This window comes from Triticum dicoccoides, chromosome 7B (assembly GCF_002162155.2).
Source record: "Triticum dicoccoides isolate Atlit2015 ecotype Zavitan chromosome 7B, WEW_v2.0, whole genome shotgun sequence".
Taxonomy (NCBI): Eukaryota; Viridiplantae; Streptophyta; class Magnoliopsida; order Poales; family Poaceae; genus Triticum; species Triticum dicoccoides.
This window is the reverse complement of record NC_041393.1, coordinates 305993671-306009837: the sequence shown is the minus strand read 5'-3', so window position 1 is coordinate 306009837 and position 16167 is coordinate 305993671.

The window sequence follows — 16167 nt, the reverse complement described above, 5'->3', positions numbered from 1 at the left end:
ACTCGACGGGTGGTTCTGCTACATTAACTTCCTGCACCCACTGCTTGAGCTGACGGTGCGAAGTATGCAGAGAAGCACCGCCGTCAACGCACAGGACCTCTGTGGCTTTCTGGAACTCCTGCTCATCAGTCTCCTCATCATCCATGTCTTCATCATCGTCGTCATCTTCATCCTTGTCGCGGCCGCGAGGAGGTCTGTCTCCTTGCCGCTGCTTGGCCTTGCTGCGGCGCCCTCCTCGGCCGGGACGTTTCTTGCCGGATCCTCCAGCACCTTCCTGGGCTTTCTCCTTGTCGCGCCGCTCGTATTCAGCTTTCTGTTGCTCAACAAGCTGCTCGACTTTCTTACAGCTCTGGAGGTCATGGCCCTTAGTGCGGTGGATCTTGCAGTACTGCTTGTTGGTGCCGTCCTGCTTGTCGGCAACTGCCACGGCTGCGGCAACCTCCTTGCCGGAGTTACCAACTTTGGCTTCTTTGCCGGACTGCTCAACGGCTAGCACCTCTTTGCCTTTCTTTTTCCTGTTATTCCGCCGCCGGTTTTTCTTTGCCGGGGCAGCATCATCACTGTCAGATCCTCCTGCTCCTATGTTCTCTCCGGGGAGTCTCCTCCCTTCCTCAGCACGCGCACATTTGTCGGCCAGGGCATATAGCTCACTGACGTCTCTAATCTTGCACATCGCCATCTCCTCCCGCATCCTGCGGTTTCGCACGTTCTGATGGAACGCGCTGATCACCGCGGCAGGGTGGACGTCTGGGATGTTGTGTTGTACATTGTTGAATCTCTGAATGTACTTGCGCAGGGGCTCTCCTTCCTTCTGGGCGAGCAGGTGAAGGTCACTCTCTTGGCCATGAGGCTTGTGGCCGCCTGTGAAGGCGCCGACAAACTGATGGCATAGATCGGCCCAAGAGGATATGGAGTTGTCCGGCAAGTGCATGAGCCAGGATCTGACGTTGGGCTTGAGCACCAGCGGGAAGTAGTTGGCAAGGATCTTGTCGTCCCGTCCCCCGGCAGCCTGCACCGCAATGGTGTAAATACTGAGGAACTCCAACGGATGTGTCTTGCCGTCGTACTTCTCCGGTACATCTGGCTTGAAGTTCTTCGTGCTGGGCCACTGGACTTGCCGCAGCTCACGAGTGAACGCAGGGCAACCTACCGCGTACGGCAAGTCGCCTGGTTCCCCTGGCGCATGCATGTCAACAGAAGGCCCAGCGCGCTGGTCAGATTGACGTCGCGCTTCTCTTCGGCGCTCGATGCGAGTACGAGCGTCTTCTTGCTGTCGATCGCGAAGAACTTGGCGTTGATCGCGACGAGCTCGTGGATCCGATGATGCGGTGGAGTCGCTGTCGAGGTGGATCCGGCGAGTCGGTGATCTTGGCCTTCAGGGTGGAGAGTGCATGGTGGTCGCACCCTCACCGGTCTTGTCGCCATCGGCTCGCGCCTGGCAACCCTGCCGCGGCAGCGACGTGCTCGGCTGTCGTGGAGTGTCGCTGTTGGCGAAGCCGATGAGACTCTGAATGGTGGCCCTCCATTGATCGGTCTTGTCCGCCGTTGGAGGGTAATCTAGGAGCAGTTGAGCTCTGCCAAAGCTTCTGCTGGAGTGGTGGGCGGCAGTGGCGAACGGTGCGAGGAGCGGGATGTGCTCGGACTTCTAACTATGTTAGAAGGAGCAGTATCCCGTCCAGGCGACCGTGTCTCGCTTGTGCCAGCACGTTGGCGTGCATGCTGGTCTTGAGCACCCCGAGATCCACCAGCTCGATCTTGGCCCAACAAACGTATGGTACTGTGAGTACCATGACGCTGTCGGTCCTGCGCCTCCTGAGATGGGCGCGGTACATGTACGGACGCTGAGGTCTGCGCGGCCTTGTCCTTGGACCTGGCAGCATCGTGAGCTTCCTCGTCGACGTCCGTTCTTCCGCCGGCGCCTACTCCACCACCCGTTTGCTCCGGCGGTGGTGGAAGTGACGTGGACGGAGCAGCTGCCGCCGAAGTCTTCTTCTTCGGTGGCATGTCGATGAAGAAAATGAAGATCTAGCTCGTGTGAACGCCGGATCGGGTTCACGCAATCTCGACGCCCCCTACCTGGCGCGCCAAAGATGTCGGGGAAGCTAATCCACGAACACCTATGGGGCCGGCGGACCGGGCCCCTTTTGGTTCGGCGGGGGGCGGAGATCGCACGAAGAGCAGATCGAGGCGAAGCACACGAGCAGTTTACCCAGCTTCAGAGCTCTCCGGAGAGATAATACTCCTACTGCTGCTTGTCTGATTCTATTCTGTCTTTGCTCGAGGGTGAGCTAAGTGTTTTTCTGGCTACCAAATGAGCCGAACCCCCCCTACGTTACGCGTGGGCCTCCTTTTATATACTAAAGGGGTCACCGACAGGTGGCAACGTAGACAAGGGTACAAATGTAAAAAGAGAGGTGGTTGGTACAGTTACTTGTACAGTGTATCCTACCTAACCCTGATGGCAGGAGACAAAGGCATTAAATGCCCGTCTGTGTCGCCCAAACAGTGCAGAAAAAGGACAGTCAGGGGCGCCACCGCTCGCCACGATGGCAGTCTTGTCAGCTTCGCATGCCACCGCGCACCGCTGGCTGCACAGCCTCCCGCCACACGCGCCTGGAAAGGCCCCCAGAGCGACACGTTGGTGGATGTGCTGGAGCGTGGGTACAGAGTGGCCGCCTGCCGCGGCAAGCGCCTTGCCGCGGCCGTCGTCTTGTCGCGCCTGGAAGCTTGTCGCCCACCAGGCCTCGAGATGCCCTGGTCAGTCTTCCCGGCAAGCTCCTCTTGCCGGGGCCTTGTTGCCTTGCCGGGACGTGTGGCGCGTCGCGGCAAGTTCCTTAGGATGCCTTGGTTGACCTTCCCGGCAAGCTCCTCTTGCAGGGGCCTCGTCTCCTTGGCTTGAATACTTTGTTCTTGAATGGCTCCAAAGGAACCACGGAGGACCTTGGCGGTCGCCCGGCAAGCCTTGCCGCGGGGCGCTGCAACTGCCCGTGCACAAGTTCGGGATACTAGGGTACCCTTATTCTAGTACACCGATAGAAGTCCTCCAGCTTAGCATTACACACATACACGTCAAATTCCTCCTTAAAGCCTGCTCTGACCATAAAATCATCGGATGGCCACTCACAAGCTCGTACATTCGTGTCTCTTGGTAATGCAACATCTTGCTCACGTATAGCAATCCTGGGCCCTTTCTTCACCGAGGAACCACCTTGGTACATTCTTCTAAGCATATTTCTTTTTCTGAAAATTTCTGAAATTTTAGTAACTTCAAAATAAAAGTGCATAAAACTAAACAAGATTGATACCAACTACTCCTACAAGTGCCTAGAGCCTATATCATGCATTGGAATTGCTTGGGACCTCAAAAATTTAACATGCAAGCTCAAGAACAAGGTCAACTATGCAGCAAAAATTTGCAATGAGTAAAGCACTAGAACAAAAACTAATTGGACCAATGGAGGAGTCACATACCAAGCAACAATCTCCCAAAGAAGTTTTGTGAATGGAGCTTTCAGCAAGGAGATCGAAAATCGCAGCAAAACAAGCTAGAACTCGTGCATGAGCTGGATGGGGATTTTTTTGGGTAGAAGATGGAGTGTGTGGGTGCTGGCATAAGTGGAGGGGGGCCACCAGGGGCCCACGAGACAGGGGGCGCGCCCTATAGGGGGGGCGCCCTCCACTCTCGTGGCCTGGTGCTTGCCCTGCCTGCAGTGATTTCAGTGCCTAAAATCCTCAAATATTCTAGAAAAAATCATACTAAATTTGCAGGGCATTTGGAGCACTTTTATTTTCGGACTATTTTTTTAATGCAGAGATAATTCGGAAAACAGACGGATAATACTATTTTTGCTTTATTTATTCTAAATAACATAAAGTAAAAAGAGGGTACAGAAGGTTGTGCCTTTTAGTTTCATCCATCTCATGATCATCAAAATGAATCCACTAACAAGGTTTATCAAGTCTTGTTAACAAACTCATTCCGAATAACACGGAACTGGAGAACTTTCGAATAACACTAAGTTACCTCAATGGGGATATGAAAATCCCCAACAATAAGAATATCATACTTTTTCTTGACAGTAGGTAGAGGAAATTGAAAACCTCCAATAATGATAGTTGGAACTTTTCCAATAGTATTGATGATATGAACTTGAGATTGTTTCCTCGGAAAGTGTACTGTATGCTCATTACCATTTACATGAAAAGTGACATTGCCTTTGTTGCAATCAATAACAGCCCCTGCAGTATTAAGAAAAGGTCTACCAAGGATAATAGACATACTATCGTCCTCGGGAATATCAAGAATAACAAAGTCTGTTAAGGTAGTGACATTTGCAACCACAATAGGCACATCCTCACAAATACCGACAGGTATAGCAGTTGATTCATCAGCCATTCGCAAAGATATTTCAGTAAGTGTCAACTTATTCAATTCAAATCTACGATACAAATAGAGAGGCATAACACTAACACCGGCTCCAAGATCACATAAAGCAGTTCTAACATAATTTCTTTTAATGGAGCATGGTATAGTTGGTACACCCGAATCTCCAAGTTTCTTTGGTATTCAACCCTTAAAAGTGTAATTAGCATGCATGGTGGAAATTTCAGCTTCCGGTATCTTTCTTTTATTTGTAATGATATCCTTCATATAATTAGCATAAGGATTTACTTTCAGCATATCAGTTAAGCGCATACGTAAGAAAATAGGTCTAATCATTTCAGCAAAGCGCTCAAAATCCTCATCATCGTTTGACTTGGATGGTTTAGGAGGAAAGGGCATGGGTTTCTGAACCCATGGTTCTCTTTCTTTACCATGCTTCCTAGCAACAAAATCTCTTTTATCATAACGTTGATTCTTTGATTGTGGGTTATCAAGATCAACAGCACGTTCAATCTCTACATCATTGTTTTTGCTAGGTTGAGCATCAACATGAACATTATCATTAACATTATCACTAGGTTCATGTTCATCACCTGATTGAGTTTCAGCATCAGAGATAGAAATATCATTGGGATTCTCAGGTGTGTCTACAGTAGGTTCACTAGAAGCATGCAAAGTCCTATCATTTTTCTTTTTCTTCTTTTTGGAAGAACTAGGTGCCTCTAAATTATTTTTCTGGGAATCTTGCTCAATTCTCTTAGGGTGGCCTTCAGGATACAAAGGTTCCTGAGTCATTCTACCAGTTCTAGTAGCCACTCTAACAGCAAAGTCATTTTTATTATTTAATTCCTCAAGCAAATCATTTTGAGCTTTAAGTACTTGCTCAGCTTGAGTAGCAACCATAGAAGCATATTTGCTAACGAGGTGAAGTTCATCTTTAACTCTAGCTAGATTATCACTTACACGTCCTATCTCGAAAGCATTATTCTTTAACTCTCTACCAACATAAGCATTAAAACTTTCTTGTCTATCCATAAAGTTATCAAATTCATCTAAGCAAGGGCTATGAAATTTAGTAGAGGGTATTTCAACTTTATCATATCTATAGAGAGAATTTACCTTTACTACCTGTGTCGGGTTATCAAGACAATATGGTTCTTCAACACGTGGTATATTAAGACCATGTATTTCTTCAGTAGGAGGTAAATTCTTAACATCTTCAGCTTTAATACCTTTTTCTTTCATTGATTTCTTTGCCTCTTGCATATCTCCAGGACTGAGAAATAAAACACCTCTCTTCTTTGGAGTGGGTTTAGGAATAAGCTCAGGGGTTGGCTCAATTGGTTCAGGAATTGCTTCAGGAATTGGCTCGGGAAGAGTCCAATTCTTTTCATTAGTCAACATATTATTCAATAGTAATTCAGCTTCGTCGACTGTTCTTTTCCTGAAAACACAACCAACACAACTATCCAAGTAGTCCTTGGAAGCATCAGTTAGTCCATTATAAAAGATATCAAGTATTTCATTTTTCTTAAGAGGATGATCAGGCAAAGCATTAAGTAACCGGAGAAGCCTCCCCAAAGCTTGTGGGAGACTCTCTTCTTTGATTTGCACAAAATTATATATTTCCCACAAGGCAGCTTGTTTCTTATGAGCAGAGAAATATTTAGTAGGGAAGTAATAAATCATATCCTGGGGACTACGCACACAACCAGGAGCAAGAGAATTATACCAAGTCTTAGCATCACCCTTTAATGAGAACGGAAATATCTTAAGTATATAAAAATAGCGAGACTTCTCATCATTAGTAAACAGGGTAGCTATATCATTCAACTTGGTAAGATGTGCCACAACAGTTTCAGATTCAAGGCCATAAAAAGGATCAGATTCAACTAAAGTAATAATCTCAGGATCAACAGAGAATTCATAATCCTTATCAGTAACACAGATTGGTAAAGTAGCAAAAGCAGGGTTGGGTTTCATTCTAGCATTAAGAGACTGCTGCTTCCATTTAGCTAATAATTTCTTAAGATCATATCTATCATTGCAAGCAAAGATTTCCCTAGCAGCTTCTTCATTCATAACATAACCCTTAGGAATAATAGGTAATACATAATCATTGGGAGAACCTTCATCATCACTATCATCATTAATAGCATCTTCAATATTTTCATTCCCCCTAACTCTAGCAAGTTGTTCATCAAGAAATTCACCTAATGGCAAAGTAGTATCACGCACAGAAGTAGTTTCATCATAAGTATCATGCATAGCAGAAGTGGCATCATCAATAACATGCGACATATCAGAATTCATAGCAGTAGCAGGTTTAGGTGTCACAAGCCTACTAATAACGGAAGGAGAATCTAGTGCAGAGCTAGATGGCAGTTCCTTACCTCCCCTCGTAGTTGAGGGCAAAATCTTGGTTTTAGCGTCTTTCAAGTTCTTCTTAGTGATAAACAGATATAAAACCCAAGTGACTCGGAGAATAGAGCTATGCTCCCCGGCAACGGCGCCAGAAATTAGTCTTGATAACCCACAAGTGTAGGGGATCGCAACAACTTTCGAGGGTAAAGTATTCAACCCAAATTTATTTATTCAACACAAGGGGAGCCAAAGAATATTCTTGAGTATTAGTAGTTGAGTTGTCAATTCAACTACACCTGGATAACTTAGTATCTGCAGCAAGGTATTTAGTAGCAAAGTAGTATGATAGTAAAGGTAACAGTAGCAAAAGTAAAGATAAATGTTTTGGGGTTTTTGTAGTAGTTGTAACAGTAGCAACGGAAAAGTAAATAAGCGAAGAACAATATATGAAAAGCTCATAGGCAATGGATCAGTGATGGATAATTATGCCGGATGTGATTCCTCATGTAATAGCTATAACATAGGGTGACACAGAACTAGCTCCAATTCATTAATGTAATAGCTATAATTATGTCGGATGTGATTCCTCATGTAATAGGCATGTATTCCGTAAATAGTCATACGTGCTTATGGAAAAGAACTTGCATGACATATTTTGTCCTACCCTCCCGTGGCAGCGGGGTCCTAGTGGAAACTAAGGGCTATTAAGGCCTCCTTTTAATAGAGAACCGGAAAAAAACATTAGCACATAGTGAATACATGAACTCCTCAAACTATGGTCATCACCGAGAAGTATCCCGATTATTGTCACTTCGGGGTTGTCGGGTCATAACACATAATAGGTGACTATAGACTTGCAAGATAGGATCAAGAACACACATATATTCATGAAAACATAATAGGTTCAGATCTGAAATCATGGCACTCGGGCCCTAGTGACAAGCATTAAGCATAGCAAAGTCATAGCAACATCAATCTCAGAACATAGTGGATACTAGGGATCAAACGCTAACAAAACTAACTTGATTACATGGTAAATCTCATCCAACCCATCACCGTCCAGCAAGCCTACGATGGAATTACTCACGCACGGCGGTGAGCATCATGAAATTGGTGATGGAGGATGGTTGATGATGACGACGACGACGAATCCCCCTCTCCGGAGCCCCGAACGGACTCTAGATCAGCCCTCCTGAGAGAGATTAGGGCTTGGCAGCGGCTCCGTGTCGTAAAACGCGATCAAACTTTCTCTTTGATTTTTTTCTCCATGAGACAGAATATATGGAGTTGGAGTTGAGGTCGGTGGAGGTCCAGGGGGCCCACGAGATAGGGGGCGCCCCCTATAGGGGGGCGCACCCCCTGTCTCGTGATAGGGGGCGCCCCCTATCTCGTGGCCCCCCTGGACCCCCTGGTGTATTTCTTTCGCCCAGAAATTTTTATTAATTCGAAAAGGTGCCTCCGTGGATTTTCAGGACATTCTGAGAAATTTTCTTTTCTACACATAAAACAACATCATGGCAGTTCTGCTGAAAACAGCGTCAGTCCGGGTTAGTTTCATTCAAATCATGCAAGTTAGAGTACAAAACAAGGGCAAAAGTGTTTGGAAAAGTAGATACGTTGGAGACGTATCAAAGGAGTAGATGGTATTATTAGACGTTGTGTACCTGAGCATGAACAGGGACAAATCCTACGAAAATGTCACTCCGAAGCTTACAGAGGGCATCATGCAGGAGAAAGAACTACTCACAAGGTATTGCAATCTGGTATTTATTGGCCTATTCTCTTCAAGGATGCCCGTAAGTTTTTTTTATCTTGTTATGAATGTCAAAGAATTGGTAATATTGGTAAGCGTCAGGAAATGCCTATGAATTATTCTCTTGTTGTTGAACCATTTGTTGTCTGGGGTTTCGATTACATGGGACCTTTTCCTTCCTCTAATGGGTATACATATATTTTGGTTGTTGTTGATTATGTTACTAAGTGGGTATAAGCTATTCCAACTAGTAGTGCTGATCACAACACCTCTATTAAAATGCTTACGGAATTTATTTTCCCAAGGTTTGGAGTCCCTAGATATTAAATGACTGATGGTGGTTCACATTTTATTGATGGTGCTTTCCATGATGCTTTCTAAGTATGATTTTAACCATATAATTGCACCCCCTATCATCCTTAGTCTAGTGGTCAATTTGAACTTAGCAATAGAGAAATAAAACTAATTTTACAAAAAATTATGAATAGTCCCGAAAGAATTGGTCTAAGAAATTAGATGATGCACTTCGGGCTTACCGAACAGCATATAAAAATCCCATGGGTATGTCTCCTTATAAAATGGTTTATGGAAAAGCTTATCATTTGCCTCTTGAGTTAGAATGTAAAGCATATTGGGCAATTAAAGAAATCAACTATGATTTCAAACTTGCTGGTGAAAAGAGGTTATCTGATATTAGCTCACTAGATGAATGGAGAACCCAAGCTTATGAAAATGCCAAGTTATTTAAAGAAAAAGTCAAAAGTTTGCGTGAGTTCAAAGTTGGAGAATATGATTCTTTTGTACAACTCCCGTTTCATATTTTTTTGCAGGAAAACATCTCTCCAAATGGGAACGACCTAATGTTATCGAGGAGGTATATTAATCTAGAGCTGTCAAAATAAATAATGTTGAAGGTACTAACCCGAAGGTTGTCAATGGACAAATAATAAAACATTATCTCTTAAGTACACCCACTAATATTGAAAGCAATATTATCCAAACTATGAAACCGGAAGAATACATAAAGGAAACCTTTTGGAACACTCCAGAATCATGAAAAAAGAGGAGGTACGTGTTACGGTAAGTAAACGGACTCCAAAAAATCCGCAAATATATTTTCTGTCAGTTTTGGAATATATAAATTTTTTGGAAAATGAGAAACAATTGGGAAGGAAACCCTGGTGGGCACAAGTCACCAGGGCGCGCCTGGCTGCCACGCGCGCCCAGGTGGGTTGTGCCCACCTCGGGTACCTTCCGGACTCTGTTTTTCTTCCGTTTGCTTGTTTCCTAAGATAAAAAATCTTCATATACCCCCTGAACCTATTGACCATCGTATCACGGAGAAATCTTCTATTTTATTTTCTTGTTGTTTTGTGACAGATCTAGATTACCATGGCCGCTTCAAGCTCCTCCAAGGACAAGTTCTTCGAGAACGTCATCAACCCATATTTGCGGGAGGTGATGTAGCACCCTCAAGCCATCGAGATGCATGAGGGGGTGCTCCACATGTGCGACGTCCAGGGTCCCAAAGGAATGGGAACTGTGGATTCTAGGCTCGAAGCTATGGAGCAGGAAGTCTTCAAGTGCAAGGGGATGGTGGAGCATGGACTCAATACTAATCACCTCATGATCGCGGACTACACCCGTGACATCAAGGTGGATGGCAAACCTATGAAGGACATCGTCCTCGCCTTCAACGAGCAAATCAACTTTCTACAAAGCCAAATCTATGATCTGTAAAACCAAGCCTTCGAATATGAGGCAAGGTGTAAAGGTATGAGTTTGGCTGCCAGTTGCAGGACCCGTGAGACTCACTCCTCCTCTTATGATGGTGAGCCTTTGCCATGGAAACCTAAAGATATGATCGCTACTACTTCATCACCACCACCTCCTTCTTCATCACCAAAGGAGACTTGAGTATCAGGTATGTGCACTCTCCTTGCCTTGTGCCAAGCTTGGGGGAGGTACCCCGGTATCGTACCACCTCCACTATCTTTTGCCTTTACTTATCTTAGTTGGATCCTTAGTTATCTTTCATTTAGTTGAATAAAAGTTTAGTTTGATCCTTTCTTTTCAAGTGTTTGTTTAGTGATCTATCCTTGTTATCGTGTGCGAGATATATAGTAAAGTCTAGTTTGAGTTTTGTCTTCTTTACATTCATGTTCAATAAAAAGAAAGGAAATGAATGAAAAAGATCATATGCTAATCTTATGGTAAGTAATGACATCACATAAGGAAGAGTATAAGTAGAAAATTTTATTGGAGATTTAAAAAATATAGCGTTGGTCAATTATGCAATTCATGAAAGAATTAATAAGGGAAGAGAAGATTCACATGCAAATACACTATCTTGGACATCTTATATGATTATGAGCCCCCATCAAAATATTATATGCCAAAATTGTTGACGTTGGACAAGGAAGACAACGTAATGATTTATATTATCATCGATCCTTTAACATGTGGTGCTTGCCCCCATCTTTGCTAGCCAAAAATTCCGCACTAAGTAGAGATACTACTTATGCATCCAAAACCCTTAAACCAAACCTTGTTTTGAGAGTCCACTATACCTACCTATGGATTGAGTAAGATCCTTCAAGTAAGTTGTCATCGGTGCAATAAGGCAATATAAATTGCTTCTAAATGTGTTTGATCATTTAGTGTAAGAGAAATTGAGCATTGTACGAACTTATAGTGGCAAAATAATAAAGGCAACAAACTACATAATAAAGGTTGCTATCATAAGGGGCAATATAACGTGACGTTCTTTTGCACAAAGAGATTGAGCATACAACCAAAAAGCGCATGTTAACCTTTGCTTCCCTCTGCGAAGGGCCTATCATTTATTTTTATGTATTTACTTTTACCCAAGTCAAAGTATCTCTCTATTCCTTTTCATTTTCTGTTTGGTAAGCACCATGTGGTGAGGAAAGATCTAGGCACATATATCCAGTTGGATATGGGTGGGGATGAGTTATTATTGTTGACGTCACCCTTGAAGTGAATACGTTGGGAGGCGAAACTATAGGCCCCTATCTTTCTATGTGTCCGGTTGAAATTTTTCGCTCATGTGTATGCGGTGAGTGTTAGCAATCATAGAAGACTATATGATGGTTGAGTATGTGGACTTGCCAAAAAGGCTCCAATATGTGACCCTTCCTGAAAAGATGATGAATTGTAGTTGCAAAGTTGAACGGGAACATAGTTTCTTGATTTTCAATAGGGTTTTTGCTTTATACTTCGATGTTTTGATGAATTGTTACTTGTTCATGAGAAGTTTATGATAAAAGTTCTATAATAAATTTTGTTGTTGTTATAATAATATACATGATGCTTCTATGACCATATTTTGTTTTTATAAACACATCTCTCTCTAAGCATGTGGACATGTTTTTCGATATCAGTTTTTCACTTGAGGACAAGCGAGGTCTAAGCTTGGGGGAGTTGATACGTCCATTTTGCATCATGATTACCTAATGTTATTCATAATGTTTTTGTGCATAATAGTGCTTTTTGGAGTAATTCTAATGCCTTTTCTCTCATAATATGCAAGGTTCACATAAAGAGGGAGAACACCGGCAACTGGAATTCTGGACCTGAAAAAGCTACATCAGGCCACATATTCTGCACAACTCCAAATGAGCTGAAACTTCACGGAGAAATTTTACGGAATAATTAAGAATTGGAGCAAATAACTACCAGAGGGGCCCACCAGGTAGGCACAACCCACATGGATGCGCCAGGGAGCCCTGGCGCGTCCTGGTGGGTTTTCCCTCCTCGGCCCACCTTCGGTGCCCCTCTTTTGGTATATAAGTCATTTTGACCTAGAAAAAAATAAGGAGAGGACTTTCGGGACGAAGCGCCACCGTCTCAAGGCGAAACTTCCCTCCCAGAGGGGGAAATCAGCATCATCATCATCACTAACAACTCTCCCATCTTGGGGAGGGAAATCTCCATAAAAATCTTCAACATCGCCATCTCCTCTCAAACCCTAGTTCATATCTTGTGTTCAATCTTTGTACCCGAACCTTAGATTGGTGCTTGTGGGTGACTAGTAGTGTTGATTACATCTTGTACTTGATTACTATATGGTTTATTTGGTGGAAGATTATATGTTCAGATCCATTATGCTATTTAATACTCCTCTGATCTTGAGCACGATTATCATTTGTGAGTAGTTGCTTTTGTTCTTGAGGTCACGAGAGAAATCTTGTTGCAAGTAATCATGTGAACTTGATATGTGTTTGATATTTTGATGGTATGTATGTTGTGATTCCCATAGTTACGTCATGTGAACATCGACTACATGGCACTTCACCTTATTAGGGACTAAGGGAATGCATTGTGGAGTAGTTATTAGATGATGGGTTGCTAGAGTGATAGAAGCTTAAACCCTAGTTTATGCGCAACTTCGTAAGGGACTGATTTGGATCCAAAAGTTTAATGCTATGGTTAGATTTTATCTTAATACAATTCTCGTAGTTGTGGATGCTTGTGAGGGGGTTAATCATAAGTAGGAGGTTTGTTCAAGTAATAATAGCACCTAAGCACCGTTCCACCCACATATCTAATTATCAAAGTAGCAAACACGAATCAAAAGAACATGATGAAAGTGACTAGATGAAATTCCCGTGTACCCTCAAGAATGCTTTGCTTATCATAAGAGACTGTTTTGCCTGTCCTTTGTCATAAAAGTATTGGGCTACCTTTCTGCATATTATTTGTTTTTACCGTTACTTGCTCATTACCAATTATCTTCCTACCAAACTACTCGTTACTTATAATTTCAGTGCTTGCAGAGAATACCTTGTTGAAAACCACTTGTCATTTCCTTCTACTCCTCACTGGTTTTGACACTCTTACTTATCGAAAGGACTACGTGTTGGAAATATGCCCTAGAGGCAATAATAAAATGGTTATTATTATATCTCCTTGTTCCTAATAATTGTCTGTTGTTCATGCTATAATTGTATTGACCGAAACCGTAATACATGTGTGAATACATAGACCACAACAAGTCCCTAGTGACCCTCTAGTTGACTAGCTCGTTGATCAACAGATGGTCATCGTTTCGTGACTATGGACATTGGATGTCATTGATAACGGGATCACATAATTAGGAGAATGATGTGATGGACAAGACCCAATCCTAAGCATAGCACAAGATCGTGCAGTTCGTTTGCTAAAGCTTTTCTAATGTCAAGTATCATTTCCTTAGACCATGAGATCGTGCAACTCTCGGATACCATAGGAATGCTTTGGGTGTACCAAACGTCACAATGTAACTGGGGGCCATAAAGGTGCACTACAGGTATCTCCGAAAGTGTCTGTTGGGTTGGCACGAATCGAGACTGGGATTTGTCACTCCGTTTGACGGAGAGGTATCTCTGGGCCCACTCGGTAATGCATCATCATAATGAGCTCAATGTGATTAAGTAGTTGGTCACGGAATCATGCATTATGGAACGAGTAAAGTGACTTGCCGGTAACGAGATTGAACGAGGTATTGGGATACCAACGATCGAATCTCGGGCAAGTAACGTACCGATTGACAAAGGGAATTGTATACGGGATTACTTGAATCCTCGACAGCGTGGTTCATTCGATGAGATCATCGTGGAACATGTGGGAGCAAACATGGGTATCCAGATCGCAGTGTTGGTTATTGGGCGGAGAGCTGTCTCGGTCATGTCTGCATGATTCCCGAACCCGTAGGGTCTACACACTTAAGGTTCGATGACGCTAGGGTTATAAGGAGGATATGTATGTGATTACCGAATGTTGTTCGGAGTCCCGGATGAGATCCCGGACGTCACGGGGAGTTCCGGAATGGTCCGGAGGTGAAAATTTATATATGGGAAGTCATCATACAGTCATCGGAAATATCCGGGGGTATACCGGTATTGTACCGGGACCACCGGAGGGGTTCCGGGGGTCCATCGGGTAGGTCCACCTGCCCCGGAGGGCCTTATGGGCTGTAGGTGGAAGGGAACCAGCCCCAAGTGGGTTGGGCGCCACCCCCACTAGGGCCCATGCGCCTAGGGTTTGGGGGGGAACCCTAAAGGGGGCGCCCCCCTTGGCTTGGGGGGCAAGCCCCCTCCCCCCTTGGCCACCGCCCCCCTTTAGATCCCATCTAGAGGGGACGTCCCCCTTCCCCCTTCTCCCTATAAATAGAGGGGTGGAGGAAGGGGTGCAGCACGACATCCAAGGCGCAGCCCCTCCCCTCCCCAACACCTCTCCTCCTCCGCAAGAGCTTGGCGAAGCCCTCCGGCAGAACTGCCACTCCATCACCACCACGCCGTCGTGCTGCTGCTGGAGCCCTCTTTCCCAACCTCTCCCTCCTCCTTGCTGGCTTAAGGCGCGGGAGACATCACCGGGCTGCACGTGTGTTGAACACGGAGGTGCCGTTGTTCGGCGCTTAGATCGGAGTCCACCGCGATCTGAATTGCTTCGAGTACGACTCCTTCATCCACGTTCTTGCAACGCTTCCGTCTCGCAATATTCAAGGGTATGAAGATGCACTCCCCTCTCTCTCGTTGCTAGTTACTCCATAGATTGATCTTGGTGATGCGTAGAAATTTTTAATTTTTGCAACGATCCCCAACAGTGGCATCATGAGCTAGGTCTATGCGTAGTTTCTATGCACGAGTAGAACACAAGTTTGTTGTGGGCATCGATTTTGTCAATTTACTTGCCATTACTAGTCTTATCTTGTTTCGGCGACATCGTGGGATGAAGCGGCCCAGACCGACCTTACACATACGCTTACGTGAGACAGGTTCCACCGACGGACATGCACTAGTTGCATAAGGTGGCTAGCGGGTGTCTGTCTCTCCCACTTTAGTAGGATCAGATTCGATGAAAAGGGTCCTTGTGAAGGGTAAATAGCAATTGGCATATCACGTTGTGGTTTTGGCGTAGGTAACAAACGTTCTTGCTAGAAACCTATAGCAGCCATGTAAAAAACTTGCAACAACAATTAGAGGACGTCTAACTTGTTTTTGCGCATATGCCGTGTGATGTGATATGGCCAAAAGGATGTGATGAATGATATATATGTGATGTATGAGATTGATCATGTTCTTGTAATAGGAATCATGACTTGCATGTAGATGAGTATGACAACCGGCATGAGCCATAGGAGTTGTCTTAATTTATTGTATGACCTGCGTGTCAATGAATAACGCCATGTAATTACTTTACTTTATTGCTAAACCATTAGCCATAGTAGTAGAAGTAATACTTGGCAAGACAACTTCATGAAGACACGATGATGGAGATCATGATGATGGAGATCATGGTGTCATGCAGCCCCGAAGATGGAGATCAAAAGGAGCAAAATGATATTGGCCATATCATGTCACTATTTGATTGCATGTGATGTTTATCATGTTTTACATCTTATTTGCTTAGAACGACTGTAGCATAAATAAGATGATCCCTCATAAAATTTCAAGAAAGTGTCCCCCCTAACTATGCACCGTTGCGAAGGTTCGTTGTTTCGAAGCACCACGTGATGATCGGGTGTGATAGATTCTAACGTTCGAATACAACGGGTGTAAGCCAGATTTACACATGCAAAACACTCAGGTTGACTTGACGAGCCTAGCATGTACAGACATGGCCTCGGAACACAAGAGACCGAAAGGTCGAACATGAATCGTAT